This window comes from Sapajus apella, unplaced genomic scaffold (assembly GCF_009761245.1).
Source record: "Sapajus apella isolate SASKATOON/1434 unplaced genomic scaffold, GSC_monkey_1.0 scaffold3, whole genome shotgun sequence".
In the NCBI taxonomy this organism is placed as follows: domain Eukaryota; kingdom Metazoa; phylum Chordata; class Mammalia; order Primates; family Cebidae; genus Sapajus; species Sapajus apella.
The window spans coordinates 41,169,641-41,184,747 of NW_022436943.1; the positions used below are offsets into that span (position 1 = coordinate 41,169,641).

The window sequence follows — 15,107 nt, forward strand, 5'->3', positions numbered from 1 at the left end:
AGCAACTCATCATCACCTCCCTCATTCTCCTCCCACTTCCTCAGCATTTGGGAACCATCTCCGGAGTTAGGTCTTGGGTTATGTCTCTACAGAACGAATAAAGAACTTGTCTGTGTTTGTTTATTGGAGACTTGGCATTGCTTGTGATTTTTTTTTCTACCAGGACTCATAGTACTTTAAAGGTATAATAATATAATAAAAATCAATCATCAAAATTAGAACAAATATTCGAGCTAGCAAACACTAAAATGAGACTTTTCTTAATAATTTATTCTTAAAAGTAACACATTTTTATGAAAAATTTAAACAGTAAAGAAAATTAATTAAATACCAAATGTCTCTTCTCTCTATCCCTCCTGCACCCAACCACTCCAAAAATTCCATTTGTTGACAGTTTTCTATATGTCTTTTCAGATGTTTTCTATACAAATGCAAGCAAAGATGGATGGATGAATAAACAGTTTATTTTAATGCCAACCATGCTGATAATGTTGTTATGTAATTTGCATTTTTCAGTTAACATATTCATGACATTTTCTCTAAATTAGACCTATCAGTCAGGTTTTGCTGCAGTAATGTTATGCAACAAACAACTTAAAATCTCAGTGCCTCAAAATACATATTTATTGATTGCTTATGTCGCATGAAAGTTGCAGGTCATCCGTTGTTCTATGGGTTTGGTTTAGCTGGGCTTATATGGCTCTACCCTGGTAGGCTTTCAGTTTGGAATCCAAGCTGACAAAGTAGCCATTGTGTGACATTATGCTCATGTGATAGAGGGCTGGAACAAAGGGCCTCAGCCAAGGTAGGCAATCAATTTTTTTTTTTTTGGTTAGGATCTCACCCCATCATCCAGGCTGGAGTGCAGGGGCATAATCTTGGCTGACTGCAACCTCTGCCTCCCGGGCTCAAATGATCTTCCCACCTCAGCCTCCCAAGTAGCTGGGACCACAGGCATGTGCAACCATGCCCAGATAATGTTTGTATTTTTTGTAAAGACAAGGTTTTTCCATATTGCCCAGGCTGGTCTCAAACTCCTAGACTCAAGCAATCTGCCTGCGTCAGCCTCTCAAAGTGCTGGGATTACTGGTATGAGCCACTATGCCAGGCAGCAAATTTTAGAATGTGGTAAATATCATGCCCATTCATATCCCATGATCAAGGCATCTTATATGGCCAAGCATTAAGTCAATGGGGGCAGGGAAGCATAGCAAGGATGGGAAAGAATTAAATAATTGTAAAGAAACAATATCAGCCAGGTACGGTGGCTCATGCCTGTAATCTTAGCATTTTGCAGGCCTGAGGCAGGAGATTCACTTGGGCCTAGGAGTTTGAGACCAGCCTGGCAAACACAGTGAGACCTCATCTCTACTAAAAATAAAAAACTAGGGGGGAGTAGTGGCATGTATTTGTGATCCCTCCCAGCTACTCAGGAGGCTGAGGCAGGAGGATCACTTGCATGGGAAGGTGAGTCTGCAATGAGCTGTGGTTATTTGTGCCACTGCATTCCAGTCCTGGCAACAGAGCAAGACCCTGTCTCAAAACAAACAAACAAACAAACAGAAACAAGAAGCAATGTCTTCTACCTCATTTGTACCTCCACCCCAGTCTTCTGAATGCCTGCATCATATTCTATTGAGAGACACATCAATTGTATTCTTTATTTTTGCAATCAATGCTGCAATAGATATCCTTAGAACTTTAAGGATATCTTTAAATACTTGTGGAAACATATTTTCAGAATTAGAGTTACTTGAACTAAAGGTATGTGAATTTAATTTTTTTAATATTCCTAAATTGCTCTCCAAAAGTATGCTATCTCTTAATTCTATCCCAAGATATATGAGATACATGTCCACAAACCCTTCCCAAACTTTGAATATCAAACTTTTAATTCAAAAGGTAAAGCATTAATGATTTAACTACATTATTTTGTTAATGATACAGTATTTTAAGTGTCCTAAATTTGGAGATAATTCTTTTATAGTTCCAGAATTTGGATTCACCCAGATCCCTTGGAAAATAGCTTAACTACATGAGCAGCAACCCAACTTATGTTTCTCTGTACCTTTGGTTTTATTCTGGAGGAAAGCAGGCAAATCAGCTTGCTCTATGATATGGTTTGGCTCTGTGTCCCCACCCAAACCTCATCTCAAATTGTGATACCCACATGCTGGAGGAGTGGTCTTGTGGGAGGTGGTTGAATCATGGGGGTGGACTTCCCCCTTGCTGTTCTAGTGATATAATTCTCATGAGATCTGGTTGTTTGATACATGTGTAGCTCTTCACCTTCACTCTCTCTTTCTCTCCTATTGCCATGTAAGACCTTGCTTCCCTTTTGCCTTCTGCCATCATTTTAAGTTTCCTGAGATCTTCCTATGATCTATGAACTATAAACTAGATCTCATAGTTCTATGCAGAACTATGAGTCAATTAAACCTTTTTTCTTTCTAAATTACCAGTCTCAGGTAGTATCTTTAGAGCAGGGTAAGAATAAACTAAATCATCTCTAAAACAGAGATATTATAAAAGGTTTTCAACTGGGGTACCAAGTCCTATAACTTGATCGTGGCTATCTTTAGCACCTTGATGAGAAAGAAGTGAAACTGAGGACAGGCTCCGCATGGAGGAGGGATGTGATCCATTCATGATGTCTGCCGTGAACTCAGGAAAGGCAGTGGCTTCAAGTATAGTATCTCTTTGCCTTCCCCACTCTTGAATCTGCTAGAAGTCTATCAGCATTTTCATCTTCTCTTCTACCATTTAGTCTGTCCCAAATCACAGAAGATAAGTATTGAGCAAACAGATAAGAAAACAACAACAACAACGATTTGGGCTCCTTCCCATGCCTGTACTACCTGTCTGTATCACATGAAACTTTTTGAAAAAGATCACAGAAAATGGTTTTGAGAAGAGGCAAGTAAATATTTTAGTAATGATTTGGTGTGGGCTTTGTTTGGCCTTTTTATCTTTGCTGAGCTACGTGGCTTAGGCTTTGAAGATACTTTTACCATCAGAGTAGTAGCATTTTGATAGCCCACTTCCTTGTGATGTTTGAAAGATGGTTAATTATTGTAGGGAGTTTAAATACTGTGTCAAAGTAAATCATAACAGAATTCTCTGGTCAGGCTCAAGGTTAAAGGCAACCACATTTCCCAGCAACAGGGAAACATAATCATTCCTTTTCCCACAGATAACTACAGTCTTCCTGTCAGCCGACAGGAATCTCATTCCCTTTCCCCCAGTGTAATCGGACTCCCTGCCACAGAGAAACAACACTCTCCTCTGCAGCTTTGCCACAGGGTAATCAGTCATTGGTTCACCAGCCTGATCCTCAAGTGCGGCAGTAACCACAGAAACCACACAGAGTGTGGACTGAGCACGTGGTTGTGGACATAGTCATCATTTTTAACACAGAGAGATGAAGTCACCCCATATGTTCTCTGATGAAAATAAAACATTAAAATACAACATTGGAAATAAATGTTTTCCCAGTGGAGAAATGCATGCTGTAAAGGCAAGACTCCATTTTACATTCCTGTGTAAGGGAAGGGAAGACCAATGAGACAAATTCCTGAGAACCCACCGAAAATTGGAGTACTCCAGTCTCAGAGAAGGTAACGGGGAGGTGACATTAAGGGGGTTCAGAAGATTGTCATCTGCAGAAAAATCAGGCATGTTTTCCCAGAAGAGAGAAAGATTGAACTACCTCAGTTGCAAAAATGTGGGAAACCCAAGGAAAGAGATATAGCAAATTCAAAAGCATTGAAAAATAACAAAGCAAAGAATATCTTGGCTTTAAAGTGGCAATATTTTTTTTCTAGTTGCTGAACAGTAATCTTCTAGGGAGAATAGCGAGAGCCCCTTCCCAATAGAGATTTAAGCTTTCACTGTGAAAAGGCTATTCTTGGCTTAGCAACCCAGCTGATTTATTCTCACCTTGAGGCAGTTCTCTAGCCTTGCCTTCTACCTCAGCTTCCGAGTCAGCCAAGTGGGACTTCCGACTTGCAATCTGCTTCATTTGCTAGGATGTCATGAAGATTAATTAACAACATTAATATACTAAATGTTCTTTGGGATGGGCAGAAAGAAAGTGTAATGATGACCATTATTGCTATGGGTTACTAAGCAGAGTATTGAGATGCTTTCAGGGACTGTGCTTGGAAGTAGAAAAACAGGCCAGATGGCGATCTTTGTATGGTTTCAAATGCCCCTGCCCTGAAAGTGCTTCCTCCATATTCTTGCCCAGGGACTTAAAATGTTCACAATTATGCTAATATAGCAGAAAGTGCATTGGACTTGGAACCAGAAAGCCTGTATCCCATCCTGACTTTGCCACTTATTGGTGGGGTGATCTTGTGAAAACTCCTTAACTGTTCCAAGTCTCAGTTTCTTCATCTGTGAAAGAGGCATAATGACACCACTGATGTCTGTATGCACAGTGTTCCTGAGAAATCTAAACGAAATGTGAATATTTCTAAAGATCAGAATGACTATACAAAGATAAAATATTATTATCTCCTAGAAAAAAAATGCTGTAACCATTATAGGCTATTTCATCCCCTACTACAAGCTAGTTTATGAGATACAATCCACCAACATAAGTACATCTCAGATAGACAATTTTTGGTTCTAGAGAAAGATCAGAAAGGGTAATATGGCTGTAAAACTGAGGACCTCAGTTAGCCAGGCATCTATTTGGGATGTTTGGGTGTCAGTGAGAAGACAGAGAGACATCAAATAGAAGCTGTACCTTTTGTTCTTTCCTTAATGTGAGGCCTCCTTACAGGGAATGGAGGGCAAACTTGCAATGCCTTAAAATCTTTGTATCTTAAAATGTTAGTCCTGGAAAGGAATTAGAGATCATTCTAGTTCAATTCTTTTATTTTATAAAATAGAAACCTAAGCCTCCACCTTACCTTAAAAATTCCTTTCTTCCTGATGCTTAGACCAGGGTTCTTTTCAGTACATACCATCTCCAGTATGCAACTAGTTATTAAGTTTTGTGGGTACACTGCATTGAATTATTACTCATACCCACATCTTCCTGACCTGGGTTCAAACTTCCAACATTATAAGTTTGGACTAACACAACAATCTTATATTCTATCTTCCTCTAATTTCTTTTCTAATCCCTAATCTTCTCTAAACACTGATCCCATATTAGTCTCCTAAAAGTGCCCGCTGAATAATGCCTTATTTGCTCACAAACCCATTAATGGCTGCTGTGTACAGAAGAGTGGCAGCAATATCTGCCTGCCTTACCTGAGTTATGGTATATTCTCTGTTCCTAAGGGGGTGACACTGTGTGCTATCGTCCCTAGTGCTCCAGTTCTAGAAAGGGATTGACAAAAATGATAAATGCACCACTTTCCTGGGTTTGCTGTTCATCTTAAAAAGAAATCCAATTACAGTTTCCAACTGCATTTTGGTAAAACATAATGAGCTCTCCTTGGAGTTGCCTTATTCAGATCAAATTACTTCTTGGTAATTTAAAGTACATTACATTTCCCAGATACCTCTCAATACACCCACAGTGAGGCCTTGTGTAACTATTGCACAAACATTGGCCAGTCAACTCTGGATGAGTTCATAACCAAAGGATCATTACGTGGTTACTCACAGACAAGTCCCTCTTCATTTCCCTCATGCAGGGAGGTCAAAGGTCATGTAACTCTTCCAGAGCATGCTACTTCTCAGCAGCTGAAAATGAGAGTTAAGGAGAGCTTTCTTCTTAAAACATTACTGCAGAGAGGTCTGTCTAAATGTGTATGTATGAATGAGCAACATTATCAGTCAATGACATTTCTTGGCCAGTTATTCTCATGTATTGACATAAATGACACTGAGCCATCTGATGACTAACAAAAATGACAAACCCTGAAACATTGACCAAAACTCACAAGAATGACATTTTCTAAAGTATTTTCATTTCTAGAAAAAATAAAAACAACAGCAAAGAGGAAAAGAAAAGTGTGTGATCAGAAGCTATAACAGTATAAGAGAAGTAGGTCTGAAAGTTTATAAAATGGCATATTATCCCTTGATTTCTCCAAGAAAGTTCAATATGTAAAATGTCACTAGATCTGGGCATCATTAAAATTTCCTCCACTAATTTCTACAGGCCAGAAAGGTCATCTAAGACCTTAAAAATGCAGAATGACTTAATTTGGGGGAGTATCATTCAGCTAAGAGTCTCATAAAGATAGGCTGTTTCCCCCACCATACAATGAGAACAATAGCCCTCAAGATGTTTTACTCTTGACATTTGCACCTTTATTTACAAGATGGCATGTCATTTGGGCTTAATCAACTCTCACATTTATCTTCTTTTTGTTTGTTTTTTCATTCTTCTCCTTATACACAATATATCAATGTATGTATTTAGAAGTTTTTGATAAGAAAAAAAAAATAGAGCCTTCTCGCAAAATTAAATCTTAGTTCTGATGCTAACGGCTTATTCTTTCTTTTTTTAGGACATTTCTTTTTTTTTTGAGGTTTTATGAGGGTCTTTTTTTTTAAATTTCCATAGGTTATTGGGGAACAGGTGGTGTTTCGTTACATTAGCAAGTTCTCTAGTGGTGATTTGCGAGTTTTGGTGCGCCCATCACCTAAGCAGTATACACTGCACCCTATTTGTAGAATTTTATCCCTCACATTTATCTTCTGATGACTATCTCTACCTCTCTTAGTTTTAAGAAGGAGCCTAGGGGCCAGGCACGGTGGCTCACACCTGTAATTCCAGCAATTTGGTAGGCTGAGACAGGCGGATCACCTGAGGTCAGGAGTTTAAGACTAGCTTGGCCAACATGGTAAAATCCCCTCTCTACTAAAACTACAAAGCTTAGCTGGGAATGTTAGCAAGTGCCCATAATCCCAGCTACTCGAGAGACTGAGGCAGGAATGGCTTCAGCCCAGGAAGCAGAGGTTGCAGTGATTTGAGATCATGCCACTGCACTTCAGCCTGAATGATAGAACGAGAGTCTGTCTCAAAAAAAAAAAAAAAAAAATTAGCCTGGTGTTGTGGCAGGCACCTGTAATCCCAGCTACTCAGGAGGCTGGGGCAGGAATATCGCTTGAACCCTGGAGGCTGAGGTTGCAGTGAGCCGAGATCATGCCAAGGCATTCCAGCCTGGGAGACAGAGAAAGACTCTGCCTCAAAAAAAAAAAAAAAAAAAAAAAAAAAAATGAAGGAGTCTAGGTATGAATGATCTTTGGAAAACAGAGCCAAAGATCTTCCCTTATACTGCTGGAATCACAGATACACCATTTCTAATATATAATCACTAAATGATGCTTTAACATTTTCAATGACTGGCAACATCCATTGTTAGACAGTGGCCTTTAAGGCAGAAGATCAATTTGATTCCAGATTAAATTTGTGCTCTTTTCTGTCTACAGAAAAAAAAGCAAACAATAAGTTAGCAATACAAGAAGTTGGAGAGTCACAATTAGGTTACTCCTAGAAACAGAAAAATAAATTGCCACCTATGACTCAGAATGCAAAATAGAAACTATAGATCAGAACATACATATATAGAAGCCCTTTATGGAGACAGGATACTTTCTAGGCCAACAGAAGTTTGCAGCAACCTATTTGAATGTACCATTATAGTTTTTGGATTATGTCAATCTTGGGATTGGGGATGAAGAAAGAGGTACATAGTTGGTACACAAGTTGTTCAATTATGAAACCAAACAAAAAAAGAACGTCATCAGGGCCAACATTGTCAGTGCCCAGCCAAGCAGTGTCCAGGGACAAGAGGGCCTTTGCTATGAGAGCATTCTAATCTGTAAGGTAATATAATTCTGGTGGAGATGGATAGAGACAGCGGATTTTAGATGGATCTCTGATTAAATTAATTTATGATAAAATAGAGGGCTAAAGTTAACATACCTTGATGATATAGAATACCTGCATTATCCTGTTCCCTCTGCCAGGATCACCACTCATAACCACCTATATCTCCTTTTTGACTAGCTCAGGATGTTTTCACTCTCAGATCTTAGATGTGAAGCCGTTTCCTCCCTGGAGGCCTTTTCCAATGCACCTAATCCAGATTTGTTGATTCTCCTATACATTTTCACAGCATTCTGCACTTCCTTCATCATAGCCCATCTTATCTAGTATATCATTATCTGCTTTTTGGCAGTTAAGTATCTCCTTAAGATTCCTAATATCAGGGCCTATGTATTACAGAAGTCTGGTCCATATTTGTTTCTCTCAGTTTTATAACTTTCATGACAAACAACTTGATTCCAATTCTATTTTCAAGCTTTATAGAGTTTCTTGGGAGCAAGCAGAGGGGTGATAGGCATATAAAGTTGTTAGTTAATCTGTGCATTAAAATTACAAATATAAAAAAATATTTTAGTGACTTTCAAAATTTCTGTTGAAAACTTAACTGCTCCTGTTGCTTATATAACCCGTTAGAAAAGAAAATGAATGAAAGAGCTGAAAAACACTCTCCCACATTACCCCACAGGAAAGGACGATAAATTTTAAAATGAAATGGTAGAAAGAATGCAATCAGAAAGCAATAAAGCAGATTCCACTGCTAAGGAATAGAGAAACGAATGGTAAGAATTAGAAGAGGAGGAGGTAACACTAGAGGAAAGATGGGTAGGGAAAACACAGCAGGGTACCGTGTTGCAAAAAATGTCAAATCTTCTGATGACCATCTTATGCTGACTACTAAGGATTTAAAAGACCATACTTTAGGGAATAATGATGCTAGTTCCTCAAAAAGGAAGAGACTCATCAAGGTGGTTGGTAAAGTCCAATGGGCTGAGACCTGGCCAGGCAATGGGATGGGTTTGTGGTCTTTAAACATACATCCAGGATGTGGCGAAGAGTCTGACAAGACTCACCAAGCCCACAAATTGCTACTCACTTTTGATGATTAACTGTGGAAAAATGACAAAGTTGGGGGCAAAAACTGAAAAGTGTCTCTCAAAATTCTCTGGTTTTGGTTAGAAATCTAAAGACTAGAAATGTCTTTATCCCTCTTTATTTCTTCTTCCAGTAATTTTTGAGACAGAAGAAAGGAAAGAAGGCTTCAAAGCTTAAGTTACACAGGACAAAGACAGTATCCACTTTGCTCATCACCATAAGCCCAGAGCCTAGTATAGAACCTGGAAAATAAGTACTTCTCTGATTGAATGACGGCAGTGAATAAATGGCTACATAGATTACATAAAAGAAGATGAGTTTGTTTACTGGTTTAACTATGGTTTAAGTTTTTAAAATAGAAAGGCAGAACACAAATGGGGTTAAAAACTGCAACTCCAGATTTCAGTGAAGACAGAGTTTAAAGAGTACCTCAGTCATTTAATAAGTTTGAATCAATAATACAAAGAGAATTGTATTCTGACATACTAAAGAAACTCACGGCCAGACATGGTGGCTCATGCCTGTAATCCCAGTACTTTGGGAGGCCGAGGCAGGTGGATCACGAGGACAGGAGTTTGAGACCAGACTGGCCAGCATGGTGAAACCCCATCTCTACTAAAAATACAAAAAATTAGCTGGCCATGGTGGTGCACACCTGTAATCCCAGCTACTTGGAAGGCTGAGGCAGGAGAATTGCTTGAACCCAGTAAGCAGAGGTTGCAGTGAGCCTAGCTTATGCCATTGCACTCCAGCCCGGGTGACAGAGCAAGACTCCATCTCAAAAAAAAGAAAAAAGAAACTCACAGATATAGTGTCAGCGCAACTGCTAACATTCAAGAAATCCTGAAAAATGAAACAGGCTTCAACAGTATAGAGATAGAAAAATATTACTCAGAATATTAGAAGTGGGGAAAGTAAGTTGGATATTAGAAATGACAAATAGATACGTTTGATGTTCAACCATACCAAATTAACAATTATCTGTTTTCTAAACATTTAGAAAAGATGGTGATGATTATAAGGAACTAAGAGTAAAGACCCCCAAACAATTATAAAATTAGCTTGAAAGTATATGTGTAGCATTATTAATGAATATTCTTAAAATAATTATAAGGAGAAATTAAATTTATGAGATCTGTTTTAAAACATGTTTTAAGTAATAATAATGAAACCCATATGGTAATATTTCAGAATTAAGAAACTCAGTTCAGGGAACAGGATAATTTAATATATGATTTAAATGGAAGAAGGAAGCACCATATGATATATGGGGTTAAGATAACAGTAACAAGGGAAACTTACATAGATACATTTTAGTAAATTCCAAGAATCTTAAATTTAATTAGTCAGATAAATCTGGAAGATGCAGATTAAACATTTATACCATTAAGAAGAGAAGGTCACTTTGGAGAGTTTGAGTAATTAAATATACATTCTATATAATAAATATTTATTAAACAACTACTCTGTGGCAGGTACTATTCTAGGTATTAGGGAATCACTGGTGAACAGTATATCCAGGGTCCATGCTGCCAAGAAGCCTATATTCTAGAAGGAAAAGATAGTCAGTAGCAGGTAAATGGATCAGGAAAGAAAATAATTCTGGAGAGTGATAACATGTTAGAGAAGCCACCATAAAATGTACATAAAACAAAAAAGAAATGTAACTGAATAAGAAAGTATTTTTATCAAAAATGACAGAAAAGAACAATTCCTTAATAATCTCAGAAACGTACCTATATTTTTAGAAACTACCCTTAGGATTCCAATAACTGAGTGATCAAGTCTCAAACAAACAAAATTTACACAAGAGGAAATACAAATAGGAAACAAATGTCTGGGAAAATGTTCCAACTAACATGTAATCAAGAAATGCAAATTTAAGCAACTTTTTAACATCTGCTAAGTTTAAAAAAAAAAAAAGTTTGAAAAAACAAAAACCAGACACAGGAAGAATGACAACATAAACATCATCTCTACTCTCCCCCAGGAAAATGACTGAAATTACCAAAGTGGAGGGAGATGGGGTGGGGATAGGACATCAGCAGTGAACCAGGAATGGTGCCAACCACATGTGAAGCAGAAAGTGAGGAATTTCTGCCAGTTTCAGTACCAACTGTGAAAAGAAATAACTATCTTTCCTCAACGGCAGTTGCAGGAAGGGAGAGATGGAAACTGGCAAAACTCATAAGCAGGTCACAAGCAGATAGGAGACAACCATATGTGAAGTCACTTTCCCCATGCTTGGGGACAATCCACAGCTCTGATGGCAAAGAGAAGATAAAGCACTGAGCCACTCCTAGTCATTTTTCACGTATTTGGCAACTTACTAGTGGGTCTAGTCAGTTGAATATGGGCTTAGTATGGGGTGTGAAGTGGGATTTCTGTAAGGTCTAGGTATCCTGTGGGAGAGATGAGGATTGATTAAATATAAATAACAGAAGGAAAGGAAGGTGTTTGGGAGAATACACTTGTGGCTACATCAATCAGGAAGACCATAGGCCAAAGGGTTTTTTCTCATAAATGAATTACTTCTCACAGTGTTTCTTTGCCCCAAGCCTAAGGCTCAATACAGGTCTGGAAAGACCTTTCCCCAAGGGACTGGATACACCCCCCAGCTCAGTGAAGCTACCCCTTCTGCAGAAGTTTCAACAGAGGAAAATTATGCCAGCTACCCAGGTTTTCAATGCCCATGGCTCAAGAAGCATTTCTATTATTTTTTTAGGTTCGATAAAGACATATTTGCTCATATGATGTTGCCTCATCCAACCCTCCACTTGCTTTCTATGGGGAGGAGTCCAGTTGCACCGAAATAACTAGAGAAGAAAGTTTACTTATTTGGATTATTTAGGAACAAGCAGCAAGCCTGAATAGAACTTCCCACATTCAGAAATGAATAAGGAGAAAAGTACCAGTATGGATCTAAAAAGGCAACACAAAGTAAGAGGGGACCATTTAAGCATGCAGGCTCTAGAACCAGAATCCTAGCTCTACCATTTACCAGCCATGTAGCTTTAGGCAAGATAATTAACCTTTCTATGCCTCATTTACAAAATAACGGTCATCATCACCAAGATTAAATCAGTATGTAAAATACTTTCCTAAATATCCAGCACATGGTAAATGTTAAGTATTGCTATCATCGTCCCTATTTTATTATGTCTAAGCAAAGAAAAAAAATGCAATTAATAAAAACAATAAACTGTGGATACATCATTGACACTTTTTTTTTAAATCAAGTATTTTTGGCTCTTCTTCCAGATACATATACTTTCTGTCTCCTTTGAAGTTAGGCACATGGTGTAACTTGTTTTGATCATTCAAATGGGAATAGAAATCATATGTATCACTTCTGGGAGCCAAATCACCTGAGGTCAGGAGTTCAAGACCAGCCTGACCAACGTGGTGAAACTGTCTCTACTAAAAATCCAAAAATTAGAATTAGCTGGGTGTGGTGGGGTACACCTGTGGTTCCAGCTACCCAGGAGGCTGAGGCAGGAGAATTGCTTGAACCCAGGAGGCAGAGGTTGCAGTGAGCCAAGATCACACCATTGCACTCCAGCCTGGGCAACAAAAGTGAAGCTCTGTCTCAAAAAAAAAAAAAAAAAAAAAAAAAAATTTGGTGTGAATTCATTATGTGATTTCTTTCTCAATCATAGCAACCCTCCACATGGTGGCAGCCCCATCAACTTGTACACTGAAGTAAAGATAACTTGGAACAGAGCCCCAATCAACAGCTATAGCATGAGTGAGGAAAAAAAAAAAAGCTTTCTTATACTAAGCCACTAAGAAGTCAAGGTTACTTGTTAGTGCAGCACACTGTAGCCTATACTGACTGATACAGAAATGAAAACTTAAAAAAAAGTTTTCAAAAATGATAAAATAGGTAGATAATGCAACAGTTGAAATATGACAAGTTGAGAAATCCAAATGAAATTAACAGTGAGGCTGCAAAGTCAAAGCAAAAACAATCAGGAAATTATTGTGGCAAAAGCCTGGGCAGAACCAAAGCATCAGGTACCACCATGTTGAAGTTAGGACCCATCTCAGAGTTTAGAAAGAATCACAGAGTTTTGTAGCCCAAAAATTGCTACAAAAATGTTCATTGTAGTATTTGAGTAATTAAAAAAAAAAAAAAAGCTGAAGGAAACGTAACACCTAAGAATGGAGAATTTGTTCAATAAACCTGCACAAACGTTTGTACCTTTATAGCATTGCTGTCCGGCAGATCTCTCCACACTAATGGAAATGTTCTATGCCTGTGTTGTGTTATGAGATCACCTTTGGGCAAGACTCCACTGGGACGCCCAGCTGCCCCCTGTTTTGGCAAGCCAGATGCACTAAGGGGCCGGGGAGTAGGGTCCCCTGAACCAGGCCCAACGGCTCCATACGGGGGCCGATCGATGTCATACAGCAGCCAAAAAGCCCATCCTGGTGTCTCTCAGACAGAAGAAGTGGCCTTGCAGCCATTACTGACACCCAAAGATGAAGTACAGCTGAAGACTGCCTACAGCAAATCCAATGGGCAGCCCAAGAGCTTAGACTCAGCCACCCCTGGCCCAGGCCAGCCACCTCTCAGTAGCCCTACGAGGGGAGGAGTCAAGAAGGTGTCAGGGGTTGGTGGTACCACCTATGAGATTTCGGTGTGAGCCTTCGGCGCCTCCCCTCCCCATCGCCTCTGCGCCTACACCAAAGGGCCCCAGGTGGCCACCTTCCTTCCCTCAAGGGGCTCCCCTCCCCTGCATGGACATTTTTTAAACCACCGATTCCAAGAGGATGAGGAGTGTTTTCTAAAATGCAGTGGGCTTGGGGAGTTGGAGAGTTGGGGCCCTGAGGCTGGGGTAGCAACCCCCCTTTTATCTTTCAAGACCTTCCCTTCCTTGATCCCTGGACCAGACTCAGTGGACATTTGTGCAATTGCTCGCCCTGGAGGGAACCAGATCATTTTTTAAGCCAGAAATAATTTTTTTTATTATTGTTACGGATTCTATTTTTTTCCTCTTCTGCATTACCAGGTGTGTGTGTACATATAATATATATATATATTATAAAAAAAAAAAAATCCCGTATGTCTGTTGAACTTTTGAAATGTGGCTGGCATGACTGAGGAAACTGAATTTTTAATGGTATTTAATTTGATTTAATGTTAATTAATTTTAATTTAATTTAAATAGCCACATTGGTTGGTCACTTCCAAATTGAACAGCCCATATTTATTTTTTTTTCTTCAACTTTTGTTTTAAGTTCTGGGGTACATGTGCAGGATGTGCAGGTTTGTTACACAGGTAAACATGTACCATGGTGGTTTGCTGCATAGATCAACCCATGGCATAGGTAGGTACTAACCCTAGCAACCATTAGATATTTTTCCTGATGCTCTCCCTCCCCTGCACCGCCCTGACAGGCCCCAGTGTGTTTGGTTACCTGCAATGGGTCCATGTGTTCTCATTGTTCTGCTCCCATTTATAAGTGAGAACATGTGGCGTTTGGCTTTCTGCTCCTGCATTGCTTTGCAGAGGATAACAGAACAACCCATATTTAAAATGATGGCATAGATCTGTATTTGTTAGTGATAAAAATGTTCATAATTTATTGCTAAGATAGTTTAGAGAGCAGTTAAAATTAACTTCTTTGTGTGTGTGCATGAATGTATTTGTCCACACACATATTAACTGAGGACTCCACACCAAAATGTCATCATTGGGTACTGGATAATGGCAATGTGAATGATTTTTGCTTTCTTCTTTAAAACTTTTTGGACTATCTGTGGTTTTCAAATAAGACTGCAATACTCTTATATACAGAAAGGTAAAACTACTTTCCTTTCTTTTTTTCTTTTTAAGACAGAGTATCTCTCTGTCACCCAGACTGGAGTGTAGGGGTATGAGCATAGCTCACTGCAACCTCAGACTCCTGGGTTCAAGTGATCCTCCCACCTCAGCCTCCCAAATAGCTGGGACTACAGGCATATGCCACCATGCCTGGCTAATTTTTTTACTTTTTATTCTTTGACTCCCTATGTTGTCCAGGATGGTCTCAAACTCCTGGGCTCAAGTGATCCTCTCACCTTGACCTCCCAAAGCACTGGGATTACAGGCTTGAGACACTAAGCCTGCCCCACTATTTTCATTTAAAAAATAAAATTATTAAAAGCTAATGCTTGTAATGCTGCAGGAAAACTGCTGATGTTATTACAGCTTGATATAATTATTTT

At 39.0% G+C, this 15,107-nt stretch overlaps 1 pseudogene; it reads left to right on the forward strand.

The window, feature by feature from the left end:
* Positions 1-13,164: 13,164 nt before the first annotated feature.
* LOC116535793 lies at positions 13,165-13,851 on the forward strand (annotated as a pseudogene).
* Positions 13,852-15,107: the final 1,256 nt, after the last annotated feature.